Below are 14874 nucleotides of genomic sequence, written 5' to 3'. Positions count from 1 at the left end.
TTGTGTTACTGGTACATGGGGAGAGGGTGTTTATTTCACATCATTAGAAAATGAAAAAAATCTGGGTGAATGATTTTCTTTCCTATACAAGTAAGTTTATAGATGTTACTTAAAAATACTTGTAGTGTTTGTGTGTGTATATGAAATCTTTACAAGGTGTAGAGTTTCAAGGTGTTCAATTTCTAAGTAAGAAATTAGGAACAATATTACACACATAAACTTGACATCTCCATTGTTTTGGATTGGCCTAGAACATTTCAGACTTTAACACAATTTGATGTATAGAATAACTATGTTGCAAATCTCCTCATAGGTGGAATTATTGAGACAAATATAAATTTATTGTTTTGCACAATATACTCTGCTACTCAAGACTCTTACTGTTAATTAATTTCAAAATGAATTGAGCATCTAGTATGTGCCACACAATATGTTAAATCTGGGAATTAAAATGGAAAGAAAGACATAGTCCCAGATATTTTAAAAAATACCATCTAGTGAGAAATTTAAATAACTAAACGGGCAAGTCTATTGTGTTATTCTAGTTGGTGAGTTTGTTCTTCCTCCTTGATAGCCATCAAATCTCAGAATGAGTTATTTCAAAAACCTGATTTGATATGATAGTAATTAGTAGTTATGGTGAGTAACACTGTTTTTTCCTTGTCCAGCAGCGACTTCCTTTCTTTATTCTTCCTAAGTAGATAACATCATACATATGAAATAAATATGTACTACTATCTTATTTATTCAGCTGGCTTGTTTAAACCTTTTGAGAACAAGCCATTTACTTATGAATGAATAATTATTGACACCTATGGATGGAGTGCTTACTATGTAACCTTTACACGCATTAACTCGTTTAATTGTCAAAACCATCTCAATAAGGGGATATCACTATACTCCCCATTTTATGATGAGGAAACTGAAGCACTGAGAGGTTAAGTAACTTGCCCAAATTCTCAAAGCAAGCAAATTTGAGCCAGGATTTATGCCTTGGTAGCCATTGCTCTTAATACACTATACTGACTCCAGAATGAATTAATACAAAAAATATTCAGTTGCATATAATGGAAAATTTAATGCTAGATTTCCAAATTCTAAATTTCAGGTTGTTATTGATCATGATATAATCTGACCATCACAAAAAGACCATTTATTTCTATATTGCCCCCAGAGACCTGCTGTGAAGCCTGACAATTCTACTAGAAAAATTATTCCTTTGAGAGGAGACAGATATTCTAGAGGATCGCTCCAAAGCAAATGGTTGTCTTGCTATGGAAACAGTAAATTTGTGGAGTGCACTATCACATGAGCGTGGATTGTTAAATAATCTAGTTGTCTCTAGTTGGGGGGCCTACAGGGAAAGCACATGAGACAAATATACTTTTTCTTTTTTCTTTTTCGGACTAGTCAATTTTTAAAAGGAAGATGAGAGCCCTGAGACCTCATGTGCTTTCTGTAGAGGATAACACTGGCTCTGAACTAAACTGACACATTCCAGGGCTCAGCACGAGCGGGGGAGTCCTTTGACAAGAAGACTGGTGCCAGTGACATCCTCAGACTTCTGGGCAGTCTGCTCTAGTCTACTCCAGGGAAAACAGTATTTCTTACACTCTTATTTGCAAATATGACTCAATCCAGCATTTTTTTCTGAACAGGAAATAAATTTTGCCTTTACTCATCCAGCTCAGATTATATGTTTAGGAATTTGAACCGCTAAAACTCTTCTGATCATTAATTTAAAAGTAATAACTGTTCTTGAAGTTCTCAGTTGGGATAACCTAAACCTGTCACAGGGTGCTGCCTAATTTTGATCAAATATTTACTATAATGTTACAATGTATTTGTCAGAATCTTTAAAAAAATTCTTTGTTTTCTTAGAGCAGTTTTAGGTTTAAAGCAAAATTACGAGGAGGATACAGAGATTTTCCATATCCCCTCTCCCCCCACACATTCATAAACTCCTATTATTAGATTCCCTAATCACAGTGAACATTTGTAACAATTGATGAACCTATACTGACACATTATAACCACCCAAAGTCCATAGTTTACATTATGGCTCACTCTTAGTGTTGTACATTCTATGGCTTAGGCAAATATGTAATGACATGTACCCATCATTATGGTATCACACAGAATATTTTAATTGCCTGAAAAATCCTCTGTGTTTGACCTGTTCATTCTTCCGTGCCCCCCTAAACCCTTGGCAACCATTAATCTTTTTACCGTTCCCATAGTTCTGCCTTTTCCAGAATGTCATATAGTTGGGATCATACAGTATTTAGCCTTTTAGATTGGCTTTTTTTACTTAGCAATATGCATTTAAGTTTCTTTTATGTCTTTCATGGCTTGATAGTGCATTTCTTTTTAGTGCTAAATAATATTCTAGTCTGGATTTACCACAGTTTATTACTCTATTCACTTACCGAAAGACATCTTGGTTGCTTTCAAGTTTTGGCACTTATGAATAAAACCGTTACAAACATTTGTGTAAAGTTTTTTTGTGTGAAGGTAAGTATTCAGCCCTTTTGGGTACATACCAAAGTGTGCTATTACTGTATAGTATGGTAAGAACATGTTTAATTTTGTAAGAAACTGCCAAAATATCTTCTAATGTGATTATACCATTTCATATTCCCACCAGAAATGAATGAGAGTCCCTGTTGCTCCCCATCCTCTTCAGCATTTTTGTTCTTGGTGTTCCAGAGTTTGGTCATTCTAACAGGTGTGTAGTAGTATCTCACTATTGTTTTAATTCGCCTTTCTCTGATGACACATCTTGTGAAACATCTTTTCATATGCTTATTTGCCATATGTATGTCTTGTTTGATGAGGTGTCTGTTTAGGTCTTTGGCCCATTTTTCATTTTTGTTTATTTTCTTATTGCTGAGTTTTAAGAGTTCTTTGTGCCAGAGTTGGTTTTAGGATTCAATGCAAAGTAAGGTTTAATATAATGTTAATAAGAAGTCAGAGATATAATATAATATAAAACATAGACTAAAGAAATGTTTGTGTTTATAGAAGCATCATGAGTGTGGGATAGATGAGTTCTTGCTACTCAGTAATGTTTGAAGTAACCATAATGGCCATGTTGTAGGAAGCCCCATGCTGGTCATACACAAAGGATGTGTGTTGAAAGAGTGATATAAGGTAGCCCTCAGTTGCTTCAGTGATCCTAGCTTAGGTGTCAGACATGTGAGTGAAGAAACTATCTTAAAACATTACAATCGCAGCAGATGCCATGTTAAGAATATCTGAGCCCCCAAACATATTGCCCTAGTTGAGCTATCCATCCATCAACAGCTAGTTGAGCAACCCTAGCTGAGGTTCCAGGCATTATGCAGCAATAATAAACCATCCCTGCTGTGGCCTGCCCGGCTTTCCTGATGCTAAGAATCATAAACATAATAAAATGGTTGTAAGTAGACTGCTATTGAACAATAGATAGCCAGAACAGGCTCCTTATATATCCTCTATTACCTGGAATAGGCTTAAGGCATGAGTTGGGCATGAGCCTTCACATAAGCTAGAACAATCTAACTACTGTGTACACACTTGTTTTTTGTTTGTAATTTGTCTTCAGGAATTTCCTTTGAAAGTGTAAATCATTTATGATTAATTAAGCTTTAATAACAAATTCTTTTGTTGGCATCTTCTGACTGAGTAGGAATAGGACATGAGAAAACACTTTTTCCAGGTATAACCTTGGACAACCTCTGGTTTAGTACTCTCTCTGGTTCAGCACTTTCTCTGGTTCCACTGGGTTCATATTCTTAGGCTTCTCTTTCTCTCTCGCTCTCACTCTCTCTTGCTGGGATAACGAGGAAAACAGGAAAAGTAGCAGTTTTGTTATAAGCAAAGTTCATCACATTTAAGAACAAGGCTTGCGGATTAACTAGAATCTGTGATAGTTTTGACAAATGCAGGCTTTGAAAAAATTATATTTTTAGGGTGGACAATGTGCTATGAAGCCAGACTCAGGTCTTTGTGTATTAAAGAGTAGAAGCAGAGAGACAAGAAAGACATTTTGTAATACCTAAATAAATAAATAAAACAAGAAATGGTAAAGTATACACAGTTTGTTTGAATAACTTGCTGTGCCTTGGGTAAGGAACTTAACCTCTCTAAATGTCTGTTTTGGGTTTTATAAATTAAAAGATTTGGATTAGAGGGCCTTAAAAATTACTCCATTTCTAAAATGTTTGACCCTAAGTGTAAAGTAAAAGGAGAAATCAGTGATTCTGTTATATAGTAGGTGCTCAATAAATATTTGTTGAATGATTAATATGAAACATGTATCAGTCCTACCTAGTAGGGCCTAAGACAGCAAAACCCTGGCACTGTTCAAGAATTTTATTATTTCCCAAATTTAACATTTATATTTAGAGCCAGAACTCAGCAAAACTGATATAGCAATATATTTCTTTATATCATTGTAACTTTCCTTCCCTCCCGCCCCCCCCAGGAGTTCTGGCCATACTCCAGGAATATCTTGGTACTATTCCTAAAGGATTTTGCTTTTTAAACTAGGCATCAAATAAAGTGTTTGGAAATCAGCCTGAAACCAACAAACAATCCCACCCTTCTATGTCAGTGACATAGTGTGAAACAAACAACAAACAAATAAACAAACAAACAAAACTTCTTATTTTGAGTTCATTTATAAATTCACATGTAATTTTAAGCTATAATATTAAGATATCCTACGTCTGGTTCATTCAGTTTCCCGCAATGATAACATCTTGCATAACTATAGCATAATATTGTACTTAGACAATTTACATTGATATAATTCACTGACCTTATTTAGATTTCCCTACTTTTACATGAAATTGTGTGTGTGTGTGTGTGTGTGTGTGTGTTTAGTTCTATGCTACATTACCACATGTGCAGATCTGTAGAACCACAGTCAAGATACAGGACAGCTACATCATCATAAGAGTCCTACCTGCTACCTTTTAGTAGCAATCTGGGACATCCCTACCCTAATTCTTCCACTAACCACTAATATCTTCCTTTTTCATCATTTCAAAAATGTTCTATAAGTGGAATCATATAGTAAGTAACCTTTGAGATTAGCTTTTTCACTGACTTTTTAAGACTCAGAAAAATTAAAGTATAGTAATGGACTAAGATATGAAGGAATTGATATTTTTGAATAAGAATTCCTGTGTGTTGTCTGTTTTTCTGACCCTCTTAACCAAATTACTTCCTTATTCTACTACCTAAGCCATTCACACCATGTCAGAAATCTTTTGGTCTCAATAAAAAGCTTTTACCTGAGAAGGTGGAATCAGGAAAAGTGAATTTAATCTGATCTACGATCTACCAAATATGTCATTTCTGACAATGAGCCCAAATGAAGGGGTTACATTTAATGACCAGTGTCTTTTCACTTTGGAAATCTTATGACTAGAATTATTAAGATTCCATAAAACAAATGTGTGGTGGCTACTTCGGCTCCCAGAATGGAGAAGGCAAAGAAAAGGCTCTAAGTGGTAGAGGCATGATATAAAGAAATCAAAACTGGAAACTAACTATTAGAGATGAAAAAACAAACAAAATGTTAGTAGCTTTACACAAAATAAAAATAGGTATTATCGTTTTACAAATGAGAAAAGAGAGCTCAAGAGCTTAAATAATTTAATAAAAATCACACAGTTGGAGGCAGGATTGGGATTCAAATCTATTTCCAAAGAAGTCTCTCTTTCTATCCCTCTCTTACAAAGCAAAACTAAATCTTTATTGGTGCAGACAAAAAAGGTATGTGTCAGGGGAAGGGAGAGTCACGTGAGAATGAAATCTGAGTAGATCGTATATTGGTTGAGGTGGAGTGGCCATTCCAGCCAGTTTGTAGGAGCTGGAAATGTGTATTTATATTTTAAAGACAACAAGGAGAATGTGTTTATCTAGGGCACTGATTCTCAAAGTGTGGTCCCCAGATCAGCTTCATTGGCCTCACCTGGAAATGTAAATTTTTCTGGCCCCAGACCTACTGAACCAAAAGCTCTTGGGGTGGAGCCTAGTCATTTGTTTTTAACAAGCCATAGAAGTGGTTTTGATGGGCACTAAAGTCTGAGAACCACTAGTGCCCTAGTGGGAAGCTTACATTGGGTGGTGTATGAAAATGAAGATTTGAAGGTTAAATTCTGGTCATCTTCTTTGGCTCTGCTCCTCTAAGGTAAAAAAATTCAATTGATTAAATTTGAAGATCTAATTGGATTTACCAAGCCAGTCATGAATTGGACAGCATGCCATTTAGCAACTAGAAGAGCACTCCAGGGGATTGTACAAAATGGAAGGTTTTTCTAGGAAGAAGGGTGGGGCAAGGGAGCTGTTAACAAAAGAAAAGAAAGAATTATTTTTAGATGAGAACATATATTGTGGTTTTTCTGGGGGGCGGGGCGGGAAGGAGGGAACAGGTTAGGGTTTTCATCATGCTGATTGCTTTTTCTTTCTAATATGAAAGAGATGGAGAGGTCCTACATGACAGATTCCCTTATTGGTGTTGATCAGAGAATTGCAAACTAGTTTATTAATATATTTCTAGGAGAGGTTAAAACAGCAATTAGGTCAGTTAGTAAATCTGGGTTTGATATCCTGGGTTTCAGCATAAATGACATCATTTTGAGCCTATGGTTGTCTCTTTAATAAAGCCAGGAAGGTCTTTCAATGGCCAAAAGGGGTGTTTCTACATTTAAGAGAAATTTTTAGGAACTGCCCTTCTCCTACGCCTTGATTCTGATTCACTTGCAGGTAATCCCCATTGGCTCAAACTCTAAATTTTGGTGTCTTTGATTCTTTCCATTGGACTCTGTTCTCTAAATTTGAGTACACTCTTCATTGTACTCTGACCTACTCTGGTAGAGATTGCTCACACCAGCCCTGGGAGGATTGAGGAAGGTAAGATAATTCTGACATGCGACAGAGTTTGGTATACTGAAAGTTTTTCCAAACTGAGGGATATAAACTATTATTTTGTTATCACTTATCTATAAAATACTTTCAGCAGAGAAATGACATGACAAAATTATATACAAGAATATTATTTTGTTTTACTAATTTGGAAGTAATTTGTAAAATAAATTGGGTGGAAGTGATTCATGAAGCTCATGCAATAAAGTAAGCATGAAATGTCAAGAGCATTGGTGCTGGAAAAGAATGAGAGGGAAGGGAATAGAATGTGGGAAATATTTAGTGAGAAAATCTAATATAATTTGGAGGATTAATTTGCAATAGACAATGAATAAGAGAGAGGAAAGAACAAATAACAAATTAGCAAGGTTTATAAATGTGAAAATAATTCTACTAACAGAAATATGGACTCAGTTCAGGTATCATGTTTTGGAGAATTAATCAGATAATTCGGAAAGCACGCGATGTGAGATAGTGATGAAACACTCAAGTGTTACTGTTTATTAGATAAGTGAATACAATGGATGCTTTTTCCAGGGATCAAATGGTAAAATTGGATTGTCTTAAAGAAAATTGCAATTTTTGTGCCTTGAATTTTTTTAATCTCAATATGATTAAATATATCTGTGTGGTTTGAAAGGCAAATTACTTCAGATTCTGAAAAAGCATGGCCCCAGCACAGCAGTTTCTTAGTAAACAGGAATAGTAATGTTGTGGTCGTGATGAGACTTTGATGGTAGAGGGAGTGGGGGTAGATAATGGAGAGGATGGTGAAGGTTTTTAAAGGAAGAATAAATCTATCTAGGATATTATTCTTTATTTCAATAGTCTGCTGCTCTTGGATCTGATCTTGCAGGCATAGAATAATGCACAGTGGAGACGGAGATATGAAAATGGATTGCCATAAAACTGTACTCTTTTAGAATGACCTATTAAAGTTTTCTTGTTTGCTTAGAAATTGATGATACTTGAAAGAAGCTGCCATACTTTGAGATGGAAAAAGTTTCCCAGGTTCCATTTTCATATCTTGCCAAATTATGACAGAATTAAGAGTTTAAAAATAACTTTATGGAAATTCTTTAGTTATATGAAAAGTATATAAAAGGGAACACATTTGCTCTTTAGCAGATATACTATGCCCTACCATACTCTTTACCTGACAAGCTATATTTGATTTAAGATTTTTTTTTTTTATTCTTTGGGGTTTATAATAAGCTTTAAAACAACATATGAAATAGTGCCTAGGGACTCCAAAATACCGAAGCCAGGGTTCATAAACTATTTATAAGGAAATGCTGATACATCTCTTGAGGCCATCCCTGTTAACCCACTGTTACTACAGACATCTGAGGAGCATATTAATATGCCTATTAACAATGTAAGTCTCTTTCACTTTTGGGTCACACAGCAAGAAGCATATTTCTTTTTTTCTTTTCTTCTTCTGATTGCCCTACCTGGGCTGTAACTAGCTGCACATTTACAACCCTGAATGATATAATGCAATTAAGGCACTCTATAACATTCTAATTTACATATCTCATTATATAGAGTGACACCATTAGAAGACATGTGTTGAAGCTTTCAAAATGATTATGATATGTGAATGTATTATAGGATGAATATGCTTTTCCAAACCCAGATTATACAGTATCCACAGGCGTACTGAGGTTAGCAGGTGCTTCTTGAGGAAATGATTTCTGTTGAGAAATGCCAATTATGTTCTTTATTTTGTCTTTTTTTTCCTCTATGAACACAAGCACAAAAGCCCCAAATAAGGTATAAATGCTGTAAAGTAGAAGTTTTAGAAGATGTTAATTATTCAAACACAATTAACTGGACTTTTTATTCTCTGTTCGTCCCTCTGGATCTCTTCTGGTTGGGTTTAGCCAATGGGAGGCACCGACAGTAGAGAGATGTAGAGGTATTTATTTTCCTGGATTCTTCATTGCTGGGTCAAGATTTGGCAGTAACTGCATTTGGAGGAGGATTTCCAATGAAGCCTAAGCTTCAGAGCCACTCACATATAGAGGCTCATTCCAAGGCCAAGAGAGGAGTTCCAACGACATATTCACATGTTTTTGTTAAAAACATGTCGTGTGTTTTTGTTAAAAGAAAAAAAATATTCTGGCATTAAAAAATATATTTGAAGAAACATTTTAGAATATTTTAATAATGCAAGTGAGAAATTTGAAGCTTCTGATTAGGAGATAACTGAGGATATATTCTCTCATCTCTAATATATTTATTAAAAATCTGAGAGACTAAATTAAATAATGAAATATGAAGCAAATTGAATGATTAAATCAATAAAAACTATTCTGATATTGAGAAATAGAACTAAAAGTTTTAAAATCGTACTAAAAGCTATAATTCATTAAGAAGAAGAGATAAATGGTAAATAGAAAGAATAAATAGGCTTTTGAATTGTATGATAATTCAATTAACAAAGAGGAATGAATCATACAGACACATATGTGAAAGATATAAATTTGCTGGTGCTTTGACATGAAGTACTGACATTGATGAAGATAATATACAACTCAAAATAAGACATTATAATGAGGAGAGTTAAGACAAACTGATTGATAACTATTGTCAATTCAAACAATATTTGATATTAGTCATTACACAAGAAAACTTGTAATGCCTTTAAATGTTACAAAATTATATGTGACAGAAACTTGATAGAGGGTCTCCCAAATTTGAATACAAAACAAAAATTAACAGAACATTAACAATATGAATTGTGAAGCTGTAAAATCTTTTCTAAACTATCGATGAAAAACAAATTCTAATCCATCTTGTTAGATAAAATACTGACTTATTTTTATTTTCTTCTGATAGAATTGATATTACAAAATTATTAGCGAAGAAGCAATGGAGAATATGCAACCAAAAATGTCAGATCAGATAAAGAAAGATAAATATCGTATGTTCTCACTTATATGTGGAATGAAACAAAGCAAAATAAAAAACATAAAACCAAAAATTTAGCTCATACATAAAGAGAACGGATTGGTGTGGGGTAGATGAGATGGGTGAAGGGAGTCAAAATGTACAAACTTCCAGTTATAAAATAAATAAGTCATGAGGCTATCACATATAGCGTGATGGCTGTAGTTAATAATATTGTATTGCATATTTGAAAGTTGCTAAGAGAGTAGATCTTTAAAGCTTTCATCACAAGAAAAAAGTTAACTATATATGGTGACAGTTGTTAACTAGACTTATTGTGGTGATAATTTCATAATATATACAAATATGGAATCATTATGTTGTACACTTAAAACTAATGTAGTATGGCAATTATACCTCAAAAGGTCGGAGAAAAGATATTCTAAAGCTGAGTGTTAATTAATAAAATATCTAGCTATTGTTTTGGATTTTATCATGCTTGTGCTATTGGTTAGATTTAAAAAAGTGATTTTTTAATTGTAAAATAGCCTGCTTAATTTTATATTTTTAATTTTACATTATTTTTTCTTAAAGAGAGTATCCCAAATTATATAAACTTAAGCCTTATAAAACCTGAGTCAGTTCCTGTCTCATGGTGCCTCTCCACACTGCAGCTCTAACAAGGGTCTGGTACAGTACATTCACCTTGGCCTTTTGGTCCTAAGGGTGGTAACTCCTTCTTGCATTTGTGACTCTCTGAGGGATTCATCATCTTTTGTTGTATTTTTAAAACCGTATTTTCTCAACCTTGACACATTGACATTTTGGTTGGCTAATTCTTTGTTACGAGGGCTGTCCCGTGTAGTGTAAGATGATTAGTACCACACTTTGCTTTTACCTACTAGATGCCAGTAGCACTTCCCAAGTTGTGAAAACTAAAAATGTTTTCATACACTGCCAAATATCTCCTAGGGGAAAACTCATCACCCTCACCAGAGAACTACTGTCTTAAAACTTTGTAAATGGTCCCTTCATTAAATCTCTTTGAATGCCCCTTTTAGCATGTCATTTTTTTCTAATAAGAGAGCTATAAATATCTTTTCAAAAAGATGACAAGAACAGTGAAAACTGAACAAAGATTTAAAAGAAATAACTATGCATTATATTCCTGTATCTGAAATAATGGTCTAAAACAAATTATTTATAAATATTAAGTAGATTAAAAGGAAGGAAAAATATATACAAATAAAATATAAAAAATAAAAATACATTCTGAGAAGAAAAAACATCAATAGCTAAAGGTAGTGAAGAAAAAAACTTGAAAATAATTGAACATTCTCAGAAGATTCAAGCAAATAAACCAGGGAACATTATAAAGAAATAAAAGAAAGGTAGGTTGAGGTAGGACTTTCAGTTATGGCAGAGTGAAGAAAGTGGGAAAATTCTTTTCCTTTGAAACTAACTATACACATTTTTTGTTGTTGCTATTATTGGAGTGTAAGCATTCCTTATAAATATTGGAAATTAGCTCCATTAGGTATATGCTTGCAAATATTTTTTCCCATTTCATAGGCTGCCTTTTCACTCTGTTGTCTTCTTTGATGTGCAGAAGCTTTTGAGATCGATGTAGCCCTACTTGCCTTTTTTGCTTTTATTGCATGTGCTTTTCGTATTGTATCGCTGAAATCATTGCCAAGACCAATATCATGATGCTTTTCTCCTATGTTTTCTTCTAGGAGTTTTACAGTTTCAGGTCATATGTTTAAAGTCTTCAATCTGTTTTTAGCTAATTTTTATATATGGTATAAGATTGCAGTCCAATTTCATTCTTTTGCATGTAAATATCCAGTTTTCCCAGAACTTTTGTTGAAGAGACAGTCCTTTCCCCATTGTGTATTCTTGATGCCCTTGTCAAATAGTGACCTTATACGTGTAAACTTATTTCCAGGCTCTCTATTCTGTTCTGTTGATCTATATGTCTGTCTTTACATCAGTACCATACTGATATAATTAATACAGCTTTGTAATACAGTAGTTCCAATTTATCCATAATTTCATTTTCTTTAGTTTCAGTTACCTGCAGTCAACCGCAGTCCAAAAATCTTAAATGGAAAGTTCCAGAAAAACACTGTTTATGAGTTTCAAATTGCACATTGTTCAGAGTAGCATAATGAAATCTTGTTCTGACCTGTTTCGTCCCCTTGGGGACATGAATCATCCTTTGTCCAGCATATCCACACTATATATGCTACCTGCCTATTAGTAACTTATAGCTCTTGGTTATCAGATCAACTGTCAGGTTATTACAGTGTTTGTGTTCAAGTAACACTTATAGTAGTCTAACCCTACATCACAGCCTACATCATTCACCTCACTTCATCCTTTTACATAGACATTATATCATCTTATATCATCACAAACAGAATAAGGGTGAGTACAGTACAATAAGATGTATATTAAATTTTATAGGTATGCATGTGTAGGAAAAACAAAGCATATATAGGGTTCAGTATTACCTGTGGTTTTAGGAGTTCACCGGGAGTCTTGGAATATATGCCCCATGGATAAGGGGACACTACTGCATATTTTAAAATCAGGAAGTGTGATGCCTCCAGCTTCATTTTTTCTTAAGATTGATTTGGTTATTTGGGGTCCTTTATGGTTTCATATAAAATTTAGAATTTTTTTTCTATTTCTGTAAAATATATTGGGATTTTGATATGGATTGCATTGAATCTGTAGATCACTAGGGGTATGGACTTTTAAACAATATTGTCTTCCAATCCATGAACATGGATGTCTTTCCATGTATTTGTATCTACTTTAATTTCTGTTATCAGTGTTTTGTAGTTTTCAGTGTAAAAGTCTTTCACTTCCTTTGTTAAGTTCATTTCTAAATATTTTACTCTTCTTTGATGCTATTATAAATGGCATTATTTTCCTAATTTATTTTTCAGATAATTTATTGTTAGTGTATGGAAATGCAACTTATTTTTGTATGTTGATTTTGTATCCTGCAACTAAATTTATTTATTTTCTCCAACAGTTTTTTGGTGAAGGCTTTAGCGTTTTTCATACGTAAGAGTAAAACTACAATGAGGTATCAACTTATACCTGTTAGGATGGTTATTATCTAAAAAACAAAAGACGAGTGTTGGCAAGAGTATGGAGAAATTGAAATCCCTGTACAATATTTGTAAGAATAAGCAAAATGGTGCCATTGGTACCAAAAAAAGTATGGAGGCTCCTTAAAAAATTAAAAGTAAACTACCACATAATTCAGCAATTCTACTTCTGAGTACTTATTTAAAAGATTTGAAATCAGAATCTCAAAGAGATATTAGCACTCCCATGTTCATTGCAACACTATTTGCAATAGCAAAAATGTGAAAACAATCTAAGTATTCATTAAAGGATGATTTAAGAAATGTGGTATATACATACAGTGGAATATTATTCAGCTTTAAAAAAAGGAAAATCTTGCTGTATATGACAACACGGATGAACCTGGAGGATGTTATGCTAAGTAAAATAAGCCAGTCACAGAAAGACAAATACTGTACAATTCCACTTAAATGAGATATCTAAAAGAGTCAAATTTATATAAGCAGAGGTTACAATAGTGGTTGCTAAGGTCTGAAAGTGGGGGAAAGGGGAAATGAGGAGTTGCTAATTAATGGGTATAAAGTTTCAGTTACTCAAGAGAATAAGTTCTAGAAATCTTCTATACAACATCATCACCTACAGTTAACAAAACTGTATTTTACACTTAAAAATCTGTTGAGAGGGTAGATCTCATGTTGTGTTCTTCTCCCAATTAAAAAAAATCCACTTTTAAAATTGTGTAAAGTTATCAAAAACAATCTCTGGACATCAACCAAATTGAGAAATGTTTATTCATAAAAAAACTGCTGAATGTTAGGTAAGAACAGTGGAAGTTTGTGGTGTTCCTGATGAACTGTTTCCTTCTCTGCCCTCTTTCTCCACTATTTCTCAGCCTGCTTAGCACAGTAATAAAGCCAGAGCAGGGCTAGCTGTGAAAAACACTGGTTTCATTGACAGAGAGGGCTGGCTTAATTTAGAGTGAAGGGTAAAAAGTCCAAGCTCAGTGGTATTGTTAGTAAAAATAGCAAACTTAGAAGAAACTAAATGGAGAAAGCCTACAGTTCTCTTAGGCCAAGGTTATAGTCCTGTTTAGGGCAAGAAACAGACTAGCTGACAAGAAAAATACTTATTAGCAAGACTCTGGAAATGTGATAGCAACTCAGGGACTAGATAAGCTCACCAAACCATGCTGGCTGACTGGGAGAATGTGCACATAAGCAGAAAAAACACCAGAGAGCCTTGTAACAAGTAAAAGGCAGGAAGACTTGAAAGACCCACACACATCAGCAGAGAGTGGAAGCCTTATTTGCTCAAGGTGTTTGAACATATTCATTGATCAATCATTGGTTGACTATTATGCAGTCATAACAACTCTTGGGACACCAGGCTAAAAAGAAAAAATGAACAGATATATCAGTTCCCACACTGCAGGGGGGAAGAAAGATTTCACAGATTAAGTCCAAGCAAGTCATTAAAAAGAAAAACAAAACAAAACAAAACAACAACAACTCTTAGGGGATCAGAGTTGCTAGACATTATCTAAATTATTTAGAGAAAAATTTATGAAAAATGCATAGAAACAAAAAAGTACTTCCTGAGTATTTTCCTTTTATTTAGAAAAAAATAAAAAGCCAATAAAAATGAACTCTGAGTGAACACAGATGTTGGATTTAGCAAAAAAGATGTCCAAACAGCTATTATAAATAGAGTTAATGCAACTATGTGATTATATTTAAAGAATTCAAGGGAAATATGGTGATGGTGACTCAATAAATATGGAATACCAGTAAAAAATAGAAGCCATAAAATAGAACAAAATGGAAATTCTACAGTTGGAAAGTACAATAACCAAAATACAAAATTTACTAAATAAGCTAGATGGCAGATTTGAAATGGAAGAAATATTAGTGACTTTGAAGATAGAGCAAAAACAATTAACCAATCTGAAAAACAGAG

Source organism: Pteropus medius, unplaced genomic scaffold (assembly GCF_902729225.1).
Source record: "Pteropus medius unplaced genomic scaffold, Ma_sr-lr_union100, whole genome shotgun sequence".
Taxonomy (NCBI): Eukaryota; Metazoa; Chordata; class Mammalia; order Chiroptera; family Pteropodidae; genus Pteropus; species Pteropus medius.
The sequence above is the reverse complement of the archived record's forward strand: the minus strand, read 5'-3'. Positions refer to the sequence as shown.